Source organism: Herpailurus yagouaroundi, unplaced genomic scaffold (genome assembly GCF_014898765.1).
Source record: "Herpailurus yagouaroundi ecotype Mexico unplaced genomic scaffold, PumYag 100, whole genome shotgun sequence".
NCBI lineage: Eukaryota > Metazoa > Chordata > Mammalia > Carnivora > Felidae > Herpailurus > Herpailurus yagouaroundi.
Genome location: NW_024412391.1, coordinates 4,041,364 through 4,055,219, shown reverse-complemented (window position 1 = coordinate 4,055,219; position 13,856 = coordinate 4,041,364).

Genomic DNA, 13,856 nt, shown 5'->3' with positions numbered 1-13,856 from the left:
ACACAACTTAAATTCTGTTTACTATCCCAGAATTTGATTATGATTAATGTTCTGTGCGTATTTGAAAAGGACGGCAACTTATAAATGGATTACTATATACAATTTAGTTGCAGAGTTAATCATGCTATTCAAATCTTTTATATCCTTACTGAAATTCCGTTTCATTGAAAAGCTTCCCAAAATGACTGTTGATTTAATCATTTTCCCTCCTACTTCTGTTGCTTTTTGGCTTCTATTTTCTGAATCTTAGCTAATATGAATTTAGGTCTGTTTTCTGTTCCTGTCAATTGAAACGTTCATTTTTAGGAAGTATACCCTTTATGTCCAGCAATGCCTTTCACATTCCCACCAGAAAGACCGCCCTCTGGGATCGGTTCGTCCAGGGGTGAGTGGAGAGTGCATCCAGCTTGCAGTCACCTGTCTCCATCTTAACCACTGCACGTTTCCCCACTTATTCCTGCCTGATCTTACCTACTCTTGCTGGTAAAACTCTTCTCAGTTTTCTTTCTGACTTTTAAAGATATTTTGAAAAGAAATCCTTCCTATATACCTTAAAAAAATCACATCCTATATTTTGTTTATGGTTATGTGCTCAAAAATATTATTTGCACTTTAATAGATTAAATTTTTATCTTCAACTTCTGTTTAAGTGAGTTTACCTTTCATATGTCGACAGGTAATCAATCTACCCATTCCCTTTCCAAATAACTATACATTTTGAGTTAAACTATTTCAAATGTTTTTAATGTTTATTTCTTTATTTTCAGAGACAGAGAGAGAGAGAGAGAGAGAGAGAGAGAGAGAGGAGGGGCAGAGAGAGAGGAGAGACAGAATCCCAAGCAGGCCCCGTGCCATCAGCACGGAGCCCAACATGGGGCTCGATCCTATGAAATCTGAGCTGAAACCAAGAATTGGATGCTTAACTGACTGAGCCACCCAGGCACCCCTAAATTAAAATATTTCAAATTAAGCATATGCATGTCCCCAGAAAAATTAACTCAGAGGGAAACTATGGACCAACGCATGATCTAAGATCACCACGTTTACTTTTTGAATTAAGCCCACTTATTGCCTTTGCACAACTAAATCAGGAACAGAATCATTACTTAAACTGAAAAATAAAACCCAGTAAACCTCAAAAACCCAAATCTTACTGCATTACCAAATACTTCTGAAGAACAGGCAATGAAACAAGGTCACAGTAAGGCGATCATTTCCCTCCTGGTCAATGCATTTCCGAGCTTATCAAATCTTGAATACAGCACAGCCAGACCCTATTTTTAATATTTCCTAATTGTGTGGTGAGAGAGGCTCCGGTAGTTTGAAATGTGTTTCCGTAGCATCTCAGAGAACTTCTTACACTTTGAGGATTTGTGAGCTCACATATTGTAAATAGGCAATTGTACACCTTTAGGTTTATTTTCCTCCCCTCGCCATAAATATCAGATGCTATAATTAACGAAAGGCATGAAAATGGAGTACAAAATAGATGATGTGTCTCCCAAAAGTACAACTTTGAAAGAAAAAAAAATCCCTGTAAAGCAACGGGAACGTACTCTGTGATTATGTGCTCTGGGGCAGTTACACAGCAAGCATGATGGGGATTACAAATTTGCTTCCTCTGGCAGGAAGGATATGCCTATTAACAGCAACCAGCTGTTCAGAAAAAATGCTATGCCCAAAGTAGTGGAAGGATGTCTTAATTTAGCTGTGGGCCACATTTATTACTGCCGAAAAAAAAAAATCACAGAAACCATCACCTCTGTTCAACGAATAACAACATTCTTGTGAATGTATGCGACACAAAGGAAATATTAAGAATAGTTCATCTAAAGCAAATCAATCTCCATGGTTTAACCACTCTTTTCTTTCACCACAGGATGTCTCTGGGCTTTCCACCTTGTTGTTTCCATCCAGGCCTCTACAAGGAGGGAAATGAATCCACTTAGGAAACCTTCGTGCTTTCCTTTTCAGAGTGACCGATGGACTTAGATAGGTCACTCAGAACATTCCCTCTGCACTGAGGACAGAAGAAACCGCATCTAGAATTCGCTGAGCATCAAGTCGCTCTGCTTTTCTTACTCTAGGACTTTCGTGCGAATTTCTGGTCTCTTCCTAAATTTGAGTGAAGTTATGTCATAGCTTATCAATATATGGCTTATGGAAATATTTAACTCAAAGATGTAAAAGGCATGAAGATAGAAAAAGTTCTAATTGAAATATGTAGGGTCCAGAATTATTTCAAGTTCTGAAACGTCTTCATTTCCAGAACGCCCCCCTTGCTGTTTTGGCATCGATTATCACGTATGGATTTTTAAAAAATATTTATTTATTTTTGAGAGAGAGAGAGAGACAGAGACAGAGCACGAGCAGGGGAGCAGCAGAGAGGGAGGGAGACACAGAATCCGAAACAGGCTCCAGGCTCCGAGCTGTCAGCACAGAGCCCGACGCGGGGCTCGAACTCATAAACCATGAGATCATGCCCTGAGCCAAAGCCGGACGCTCAACTGACGGAGCCACGCAGGCACCCCTAATGTACGTATTTTTATCGAGGACCTATCAGTGGCCAGATGAAGTAGAAAGTGCTATATATGTAACATTCGGTAAGATAAATTTCCTCTTGCAGCTTAGTTGAGGCAAAACAATCAATGATTGCAAACCTGAACAACAGGCACTACGGAGACGCTCACAGTGGAGACACTATGGAGATTATAAGAGCATAGAGAAGGAGCACTGGGGAAAAGTGGGCTTGGGGTGTGCATTTGTGTGTTTGTGTTTATGTGTGTGTATGTGCCTATATACGCTCTTCCACAGGAAGCTGACACTGAAATCAAGAATTAAAACAATTGGACTGGTACAATTTTCCTGGTGGATAATCTAGGGAAAGGCATTCCAGACAAAGGGATCAGTATGGGTAGAGGCTTCGGACGAACTAAGTAAATGATGGCGCTCTCCCAAAGAATGTGACAGCATGGAGTATGGAGGTGTGCAGAGAGAGGCTGTAGGGTTTTGTGAGCAATGCCAAGAAGCTGGAACTTTACCCTAAGAAACACGGGCAAACCTTGAAGGATTTGAAGCAAAGGAATCACATTAGATTTAGGCGTAGAGACTTCTGAGCCAAATTATAGAAAGAGCCCAAATGTCCATCAACTGATGAATGGATAAACATGGTGTGGTGTGTATATACAATGCAGTACTTTGACCCTTAACGACGTCCTGGAGACCAAGGACTAACCTGACATGCGCTAAGTATCCAGGACTGAGGATATTTTCTGGGACGCTGGATGAGTTTGGTAAATATTTGTTTTGCGTGGCTGAATAAACGAGTAAAAAGCCTGTGGGTATCTAATCGTCTCTCTTCGCCAGAGATAATACAGAAGCTGACGTCTTGCCTGACCCTGACCTACAATATCTGTCTTTCGCCTCAGTACTGTTCCGAAACAAGCTCTCAAATGTCTCAGCGGTTGGGTTTTAGCAGTCACAAATGTGGCTTATTACAGCAAACGTTTACCGAAAAGTTCACGTGCATGTCAGCATGGCAGGTGTGAGAGAGAAAATTAAGACAGAAATGCCAGGTCTTTATCAACAAGCAGCTTATAACCTCACTTCCCTTCTCCTATCCATAGTTTTCCCCAATCTTGTATCCTACTTTTTGTAATTGAACGGAACCTTCATTGCATCAGGGTAATTCAGGAACTATCATCTTTATTCAGTGTCTCTCTGTATCAGTTTTGTAACCACTTGAGGGACTTGATATGATTTTACTCCCCTAAGTGTTTGCCAACTCTCTGTTGTAATTAGAGGAAGGTTTCCCTTTAAGTTTATTTTACAAATAAGTTGATCATTTGGAACTTGATCATATTTTGCTGCTATCCTCAGTATAGCATGAAACACTCAAAATTAGTTCCATTATTTGTACCATATTAAAATTTGATTTTAACAGATGGCTACTGACAACTCTGCATTTGCAGGGAAAAACCCATTTGTTGTTGCAATTTTAATGTGCACGGACTGGGTTTGCTTCATACATGAATAAGCTGAAGCTGTTCCACTGTCTTAAATTCTGTTCTAGTCATTCTGGATTTCTTTTCCACATACCGTTTTCTTAACTGCTCTGTAAACTCACAAGTTTGAAAGTGACAGATCCTTATAACATAGTCTTCTGGAAAGACTGTTTGATACATTTCTTGGTAATGCTTCTACAGGTTAATTTCTGGTTAAGAGAAATAATTGCGTTAAACACACTGATAGGGAAATTGTGAAAAAAAAAACCCACAAATGTTAGAACAACAAAATGCTTGGAATCCATTGTTTTGACTCTTCCATTTTGGAGGCATGAGGTCAAACAGTCTAAATCTGTAGTTTTAAATTTACCTTAAAAGCTCACATTTTTAACGCTCAGTCCTTAGAAAATTCAAAATTTTCACTTTTTAGATTGATACAAAATTATCTTTATTTCAGAAATTATATTTAATATGACTAGACTATAAATTGTATGATTACTGCCCCCATTACTGTAAAATTCTTAATGCTGGATGCTTAAGTTTTGCCCATTTTCAGTAATTCTTTTTGTATTCATTTTCTTTTCAAGTAAGAGAAAAGAAACATTTAAGTATGTAAGAAAATTACACGACGCAGTCATAGTTCTCAATTTCTGGGCCAATTTGTAGTGTTTTTCAGCTACGCCATCAAATAAGCATTAAACACATTTATGAATTGAAAAAGAGAGAGTTGAAAACTTTGTGTGTTTGGATGATCTCCCACAGACTTTTGTTTTTCCTGGGTGATAAATCCTGATGGGCTTTTCATACAGGCACAAAGGGGACCAGGGCATTTAAGAGTCTGGGGTTGGCCATCCCTCTGGCTCTGAGCTAGAGCACAGGTATTAGGCTTTTGAGGACTCTGCAGAGAACACGGGAGGTCTCGAGGGTATTAAGGAAGAGTCTCCCTTCTGCTAGACTTGGACCCAAGCATCTCGGGTGAGTGCTTCTCCCTCCCCCTGTAAGGACAACAACAATGAAGGCAATTAACATGAACTGATGGCTAATTAGGTACCAATCTCCGGGCTGCTTTATAAGCACCACCCCCTTCAATGCCCTCTGTGAAGTAGGTTTCAAGTCTACAAGGCAGAGATGAGCAAAGCGGAGTTTACGGGAATTAGGGAATTTATCAAAAGTCATGAAAGGAGCAGAGGGTGTGGTAGATTTAATCTCACAGCCCGGGTCTTCGCCTGAGGCATTCGGTCTCTCTCTGGTTCCCCACCTGTGCCCGAGCAGCCCCTGTTGTGAAGCAGGCACAGGCTCTCCATCCTACGATTCTTAGTACCTGTGTCCTCATGGACTTTTCCATCTCTTTCTAGCATAACCTGCTTTCAAGTGATTCTAAAATACAGCAATTGATTATCTCAGTGTTAAGGACGGAGACACCCCACTTCTCTCCGAGGGAATCTGCCCTCAACTCTTGGACCGTGCCAGCACATCTACCAGAGAAGTCTCTGAGCTGATTTTGTAAGAATATCAGCGGAGGGCGGCGTATTGCCCCCACTCCACTGATGTTTTAAGGTTTTGGGGGTGCTTTTCAGAGCTTGATCTACATCTCCTCTCTCCTAGATTTCTGATGGCTATTATCCATCTGAAGGAGGAATGCCATCCCGGAGAATCACCATGTGGTCTGACGCTGTTGCCACGGGCATCCTTCGAGCTGAGTAAAGCAAAGCAAATTGTTAAGACGCTGCTTCTTCCCACCTGGAATGTTTGACTATGGAAAAGTATTCTTAATCCAGTTGCATTGGGAAGATCAACTGACAGGTAATGACCAACCATGCTTTTCTCAAACAACAGCCAGACGGTTGGCTTCCATGGAATGGATTTCCTGGGCAGCTTCAGCCTTTCAGTGACTGACCCCCTCATTCACAGCCATTGCTAAATTTCTCCCAGGGGCTAGGATGTAAAATCTTCCCTGTGTTTATTTCTCTGCTTATGCTCCCCTCTGGAAGCCAAACATTATGAGTCCCTTCTTTGATGCAGGCAAATATAAAATCAGAAATACGATTCTTTCTTTAAAAAAGAATCAGCCTTAATTAAAAGAAAGCCAGGCAATGTCCTGGGGGGAGAATACTTGTATATTCAGTTTCCATCTTAGAAATCCCTCTGAGTGCTCATAAGAAAGCTGAAATCCTGACCTAGTAAACTAGATAAAAAAGCATTGGTTGGGTAACCAGATTTGAAGTAAATTTCTCAAGCAAGCTTAAGCTTACCCTGCTCTGCCTTTGGGAGGGTGATGATTTTTGTTATGTTTCCCAGCCAGCGTAAAGAGATAGGGCATTCCTCAGTTAAAATGTAACATCTTAAACATAAGCCTTGGTATTTATGTTGCAAGTTTGTGAACTGCATTTCAGATAATTGGGGAGAGTCTAACATGACAGCAGGAGGGAGGGAAGCAGTGATTGTTTACAGTTTGCGTTTATGGTTAAAAAACACAGATAGGATCGCCTTTAATGAATGTGTTGTTTTTTAATCATCTCTTCACTCTAAAGCTAAGTTCTTTATTGGGAATACATACAGAAACCTCAGTAAAATTTCCAGTATTTGGAAGCAGTTAGATTTCCTGTCTCCTGACTGCAGACATTTAGAATAAGCTTGAAGTGCTTCTGACATTTTCAAATCCAAATCATAACATATAACTCTATTCATATTTTAAAACATACTTTCAAGCTCCCACAGTATTTCACTTTGTAAAGATGTATTAATTTCAATTTCGTCTAAAACCTAAATACATCTTCCCTCCAGTGTGCAGCTCACTTATTCCGCGGAACAAATGCTGGCCCATAACCCACATGTAATCTTGAATTTGGACCCTTTGTTAAGGTCTAACATCATCAAGTGGTAGGATTTCTATATGGGCCTCCTTGGTACTTCTGAAATCACATTATAGAAGTAGCTAACTTTTTTAGCCCTGTGAAGGACAGAATGATCAAAACACAACATTAAAACAGCATGCTTTTGAACAATTCTAGACCAGGCACTGTGCTAAGAGTTTTCTGCCCATGGTGTCACTGAAGAGTTACAAAATCCCGTTGAGTAAACAAAACCTGATGTTACAATTGGCCCGATTACAAGGTCTAAGAGTAGGAGGCATATTTATTTTGTTGACTGTTACTTTTCTAGTGCCTGACACAGACCTGTACTCAATTAATATTGATCTAACTGTTGAAAGACCACTATCACCCCTATTTTACAGATACAGAGGTGGGGGCATCACAGAGGTTACATAATACACAAAAATCGCACAGTGTGCGAGCACCCGAGCCAGGACACCTGACTTCAAAACGCAGGCTTAGATCATTATGCTTAGATCTTGCTGCACTAATGTAATTAGTATTTCTGGTTCTGTTAAAATGATACAAAATCAGAAGAGTGGAGACCCTTAGGGATTCACAATACAGAGGCAAAAAAAGCCGATCTGAAATATAACCCGAATGCACAGTTTTCTCTCATAACAAGACAGTGTATACTCATCTTCACAGGGCATAAAACAGCATATTTTAACAGTGTTTAGCTAATAATAATGGCCCTAATCTGGTGGGAAATGGATTTAGCCTGTGGCAAGGGGATGTGCCTGTGCTGTTGTTAAAATCCCCTAAATCCAAGTGATGGATTCTTTTTTTTTTCCCAATGTTTATTCATATTTGAGAGAGAGAGAGAGAGAGAGAGAGGGAGAGGGAGAGAGAGAGAGAGCGTCTACCAGCGGGGAGGGGTAGAGAGAGAGGGAGACACAGGATCTGAAGCAGGCTCCAGGCTCCGAGCTGTCAGCACAGAGCCAGACGTGGGGCTTGAATTCACAACCTGCGAGATCATGACCTGAGCCAAAGTCAGCAGCTTAACTGACTGAGCCACCCAGGCGCCTCCAAGTGCGGGGTATTCTTTATTAATCATTCAAGATCTCTGCCATGGAAACCTGAAAACAGTACAACAAAAATATTTCCTCAGCCATGAACTTCAAGATGGCCTCCTGCTGTCCCTCCCTCAGAACTAAAGTATATCAAGTCAGTGTACAATTTTATTCCAGTGATTTAGTTTGTTAGTTTTACATCCACCACCCACTTAGATTATACTCTTCCCTATAAGAATCCAAATTCCTAATAGCCCCAGAGTTTCTCTCTGACACTCCCTGTCACCTATCCATCTTACATTACAAAGAGACAATTACTCTCTTTCAAGATTTCTGCTTTCATGTTCGCTCAAGGACATCCTGGGGGAAAAGGTCTTTTTTTATGTTTTTATTTAAAGTCCAGTTAATTAACATACAGTGAGGGTAATATTAGTTTCAGGTGTATAATACAGCGATTCAACACTTTTATACAACCGGCTGTGTTCATAACAAGTGGACTCATTAATTCCCATCATCTGTTTAACTCATCCCACCAACCTGCTTGCCCCCAAGCAACCCTCTTGGTTTGCTCTCTGTAGCTGAGTTCCCCACCCCCCACCCCCCAAGTTCATCTGCTTTCTTTTTTTTACATTTATTTTTGAGAGAGAGAAAGAGAGAGAGAGAGAGCACAAGTGGGGGAAGGGCAGAGAGAGAGGGAGACAGAGGAGACAGAGGAGCTGAAACAGGCCCCATGCTGACAGCAGAGAGCCTGATGCGGTATTTTGATAGGAATTACATTAAACGTATAGATTGCTTTGGGTAGTATAGACATTTTAACAACGTTCGTTCTTTCAATCCATGAGCATGGAAGGTTTTCCATTTCTTTGTGTCCTCTTCAACTTCTTTCATCAGTGTTCTGTAGTTTTCAGAGTACAGATATTTTACCTCTTTGGTTAGGTTCATTCCTAGGTTTTTGGTGCAAATGTAAATGGCATCGATTCCTTGATTTCTCTTTCTGCTGCTTCATTATTGGCGTATAGAAATGCAACAGATTTCTATATGTTGACTTTGTGTCCTGTGACTTTACTGAATTCAGGTGTGAGTTCTAGCAATTTTCTGGTGGAGTCTTTTGGGTTTTCTATTTCGAGTATCATGTTGTCTGCAAATAGTGAAAGTCTGACATCTCCTTGCTGACTTGGATGCCTTTTGTTTCTTTTTCTTATCTGATTGCTGAGGCTAGGACTTTGGTACTATGTTAAATAACAGTGGACATCCCTGTCTTGCTCCTGACTGTAGAGGAAAAACTTTCTATTGAGAATGATATTAGCTGTGGGTCTTTCGTATATGGCCTTTATGATGTTGGGTTATGTTCCCTCTGACCCTACTTTGGTTTTTTATCATAATGGATATTGCACTTTGTCAAATGCTTTTTCTGCATATATTGGGAGGATCTTATGATTCTGACCCTCTCTTTCATTTACGTGGTATTTCACGCTGATTGATTTGCAAATTTTGAACCACCCTTGCAACCCAGGAGTAAATCCCACTTGATCGTGGTGAATGATTCTTTTAATGTACTGTTGGATTTGATTTGCTAGTATTGTGTTGAGAATTTTAAATGTTTTTTAAAATAATATTCTCTTATAGTTGTTTGTTTATGTAGTGTTGTGTTGTTATTTTTCCTCTCTGATTTGTGATTTTACTTATTTGTGTCCTTTCTCTTTTCTTTTTGGTAAGTCTGGCTAGGGGTTTATCAATTTTAACAATTCTTTCAAAGAACCATCTCCTGGTTTCATTGATCTGTTCTGTTATCTTGTTTCTGTATCATTTATCTTACTCTAATCTTTGTTATTTCCCTTCTTCTGCTGGCTTTATGCTTCATTTGTTGTCCTTTTCCTAGTTCCCTTAGGTGAGGTGAAAGGTTAGGTTGCTTATCTGAGATTTTTCTTGCTTCTTGAGATAGTATATTGCTATATACTGTCCTCTTATGACCACTTTGGCTGCATCCCAGAGATTTTAAACTGTCCTGTTTCCATTTGCATTTGTTCCATGTATTTTTTTAATGTCTTCTTTAACTTCCTGATTGACCCATTCATCCTTTAGTAGGATGTTCTTTAATCTTCATGTATTTGTGGTCTTTCCAAATTTTTTTCTTGTAGTTGACTTCCAGTTTCATAGTGTTGTGGTCAGAAAACTTGCATGCTATGATTTCAATCTTTTTATACATGTTGAGGCCTGACTTGTGATCCATTATGTGGTTTATTTTGGAGAATCTCCCCTGTGTACTTGAGAAGAATCTGCATTCTGCTGCTTTAGGATGAAATGTTCTGAATACATCTGTGAAGTCCATGTGGTACAGTGTGTCATTCAAAGCCATTCTTTCCTTGTTAATTTTCTGCTTAGATGATCTGTCCATTTATGTAAGTGGGGTGTTAAAGTCAGCTACTATTATTGTATTATTATCAGTGAATGTCTTTGTTATTGTTTTATATATTTGGGTGCTCTCAAGTTGGTGGCATAAATATTTACAATTGTTAGCTCTCTTTGTTGGATAATCACCTTTATCATGATATAGTGCCCTTCATTATCTCTTGTTATAGTCTTTAAAAACAAGTTTGATGTAAGTATCGCTACCCTGGCTTGATTTTGATGTCCATTTTCATGATAAATGTTTTTCCGTCCCCTCACTTTCAGCCTGCAGGTGTCTTTAGGTCTAAAATGAGTCTCTTGTAGGCAGCATACATGGGTCTTGTTTTTTTTTTTTAATTATTATGATAAGAATTTTCTTTTGATTGGAACATTTCTTTTGATTGGAACATTTAGCCTATTTACATTCAGAGTAATCATTGATAGGTATGTATTTAACGCCATTTTATTACTTGTTTTGTTGCTGTTTCTGGATTTTTTCTCTGTTCCTTTCTAGTGTTTGTTACTTTTGGTATTTCTTTCCCAGAGAGTCCCCTTTAATATTTCTGGTAGGACTGGTATAGTATTCATGAACTTTTGAAGTTTTTGTTTGTCTGGGGAACTATCTCTGTTTGTATTCTGAATGATAGTCTTGCTGGATAGAATATTCTTGGCCACAATTTTTGCCATTCAGCACACTGACTGTATCATGCCATTCCCTTCTGGCTTGCCAAGTCTCTGTGGAGAGATCTGCTGCTAACCTTATCGGTATTCTCTTATAACTTACGGACTTCTTTTGTCTTGCTGCTTTTAGGGCTTTTTCCTTTATATTTTGCGAATTTAACTACAGTATGTCTTGGCATTAGCCTGCGTTAGTTGATTTTAATGTGTACCTCCTGGATTTGGGAGTCTGTCTCCTTCCCCAAATTAAGGAAGTTTCTAGCTATAATTTACTCAAATAAACCCTCTGCTTCCTTTTCTCTCTCTTCTTCTGTGGCTCCTACGATACGACTGCTACTATGCGTGATGGAGCATACGTCTCTACAGGCATTTTTCAGGTCACTGATTTCACACTGTGTGTCTCTGGGTCTCTTGCTTGCCTGGAACAGCACGGCACACCTTGGGGTCTACTCTAGCGAGGACTGCTGACTTCTCAACTTCCAAATTTCAGGAACCTGCACTGATTCTCTGGGAAAGGGTCGCAGTGTGCTGGAACTGGTGCAGGCTTGACCCAGAAGGGCAGTCTCACCAGAGCACAGGGGCATGGGATTTGGAACAACCAGACTAAACACGAGTGTCCCTGTTAGCTGCCCTCATCAAGGATCTCTGCACCTATGCTGAGGGGCTGGGGGTGGGGGTGGGGGGGGAGGGAAGTGCCCCCAATTCCCCCAATCGTTCTTTTGTCCCTAAAGAGGCAAGGCTTCCTCTCACAGACACTCCGAAATTTAGAACATTCTCTCCCTGTGCCCCTCAGGTGATTACCAGATGGCACAGTCTGCCCTGGGGTTGTTTGCCTGCCTCTGCTCCAGGATTAGGGCAGCATCCTTAGGTCTCTATCACAGCCACCCCTTTGAAGTCTGAAACCCCGTCTTTGAGCCCTGCTGGTTGCAAAAACTCATTAAATTCATCCCCTCTCCTAGCCAACGGCTTTGGGGAAGTGCCCTCCTTGTGCTCATCCCTATGCACTCCATTCTCTCTTGCCTTTCTCTGCAACCAGGGCTCCCTCTCCCCCTTAGCACCTGTGATCTGATTCTTCTCCAAACCATGTCTTTACATATCCTACCTTCCAAGAAGGAGTCTCTTTTCTCCCTCTAGTTGTCTGGTTTGTTCTATTAGTCCTCAGGTCTATTTCTTGAGTATTCAGAATGATTTGATGGTTATCTAGCTATGTTTCAGGGATGAGGCAAACCTAGGTTCCTCCTCCTTTGCGGCCATCTTGGTTCGCTGCCCTGGCTCCCAGAACTTTTAAATTTTTTTTTTTCAACATTTATTTATTTTTGGGACAGAGAGAGACAGAGCATGAACGGGGGAGGGGCAGAGAGAGAGGGAGACACAGAATCGGAAACAGGCTCCAGGCTCCGAGCCATCAGCCCAGAGCCTGACGCGGGGCTCGAACTCACGGACCGTGAGATCGTGACCTGGCTGAAGTCGGACGCTCAACCGACTGCGCCACCCAGGCGCCCCACTCCCAGAACTTTTAAAACATGCCACCCCGTTTAGAAGTCAGCATCACTGTGAGATTTAAAAAGTGCAGATTAAGAATCTTGCCATGGTTACAGTCTGACTACAAGATGCTTCATAAATGTGAGAGAGGACAGAAAACTGTAATGGAATCTTTTGGTTTTAAATCCTGTTGTTTTTTTTTTAAGGAGAGTTACCTCCTTTCCCTGTGCTGTCAGCAGGTTAAAATGTGGAAATCCCCTGCTGTGAATTAACCAGCTTTCCCAAGATATTAAAAAAGGGATTAGGTGCCCTTGGAGGCTTTCTATAAAATGAAAAAGACCAACTGTTTCCTGAATCTAGATGATGATGTTATTGAACCAAGTGGGCTCTTTGGTTGGATAATGAGAAGACATGAGTGAAGGTGAAGCATGAGCACCAAACCTTTTGTTTCCAGCAGTGCTGCAACAGAGCTCTCTCCAAACACGTAACAGGAAAACCAAAGGTTCTGTCTGGCTTGGGCACCATCTGTCTAAAGGACTGTCCTTTCCATACACTCATGGGGTGTCTTCACATTGTTTTCTTATGTAGGCTAACACACCTACCCACATAGGTCTTCCTGGCATTCAGAATATTCACATGCTTCATCAAATTGGTGAGGGGATAGTGTATCCCCAAATCAGCCTTGTATGAATTCTGCTGCCTTGATTAATTTGTCCCGGGACCTGGTGAAACTGAGAGACGCTCATTTGTTCGGTTACCTTGCCTAAAGAATTGGTTAATGAACAATGGCACATGGAGAGATAAGAGAAGGTTGAGAATTCCTAGACATTCACCTGTTTTTTTGAATCTCAACCACAGATGAAGCTACAGATAATTCACTGTGAAGCATTTACTCTCTATTTTAAATGAGTATTTTACAAAACTTTAGACAAGTCCCAAAGCAGCCTAGCGTTAGACTCAGGTGAGGAATAAGTATAGATTAATTGGAAATCTTTGAAGATATTAATCATATATTATAATCCTGAGTTTTTTAAAAAAATTATTCTTTTTCCCAGGCTCTAAAACCATTTCAGGTATTTCTGACAAAAAATAAAATAAAGTATATGCAGAATATGAGACACTTCACTTTCTTAGTGCTTGTGGCCCAAACTCTTTATTGTCCCTGGCATCCATTTTTTCCATTTTCCTTTTTAATAATTGAAACCCTAAAGTTTTAGGTGGAAACATGGCTGGCTGGCTGGCTAGAGACAGTACCCAAGGAGACAGTAGACACAAAATGGAAGGAACCTGGTCCCTGAATGTCCTAAATGACCTCATGGAACACAACTTTTTATTCTCTTCTGTTATAATATCTTAGCTTGTACACTGATACCGTGTTGAATACTATTTATGAACACAATTATTTTGTTATCTTTGAT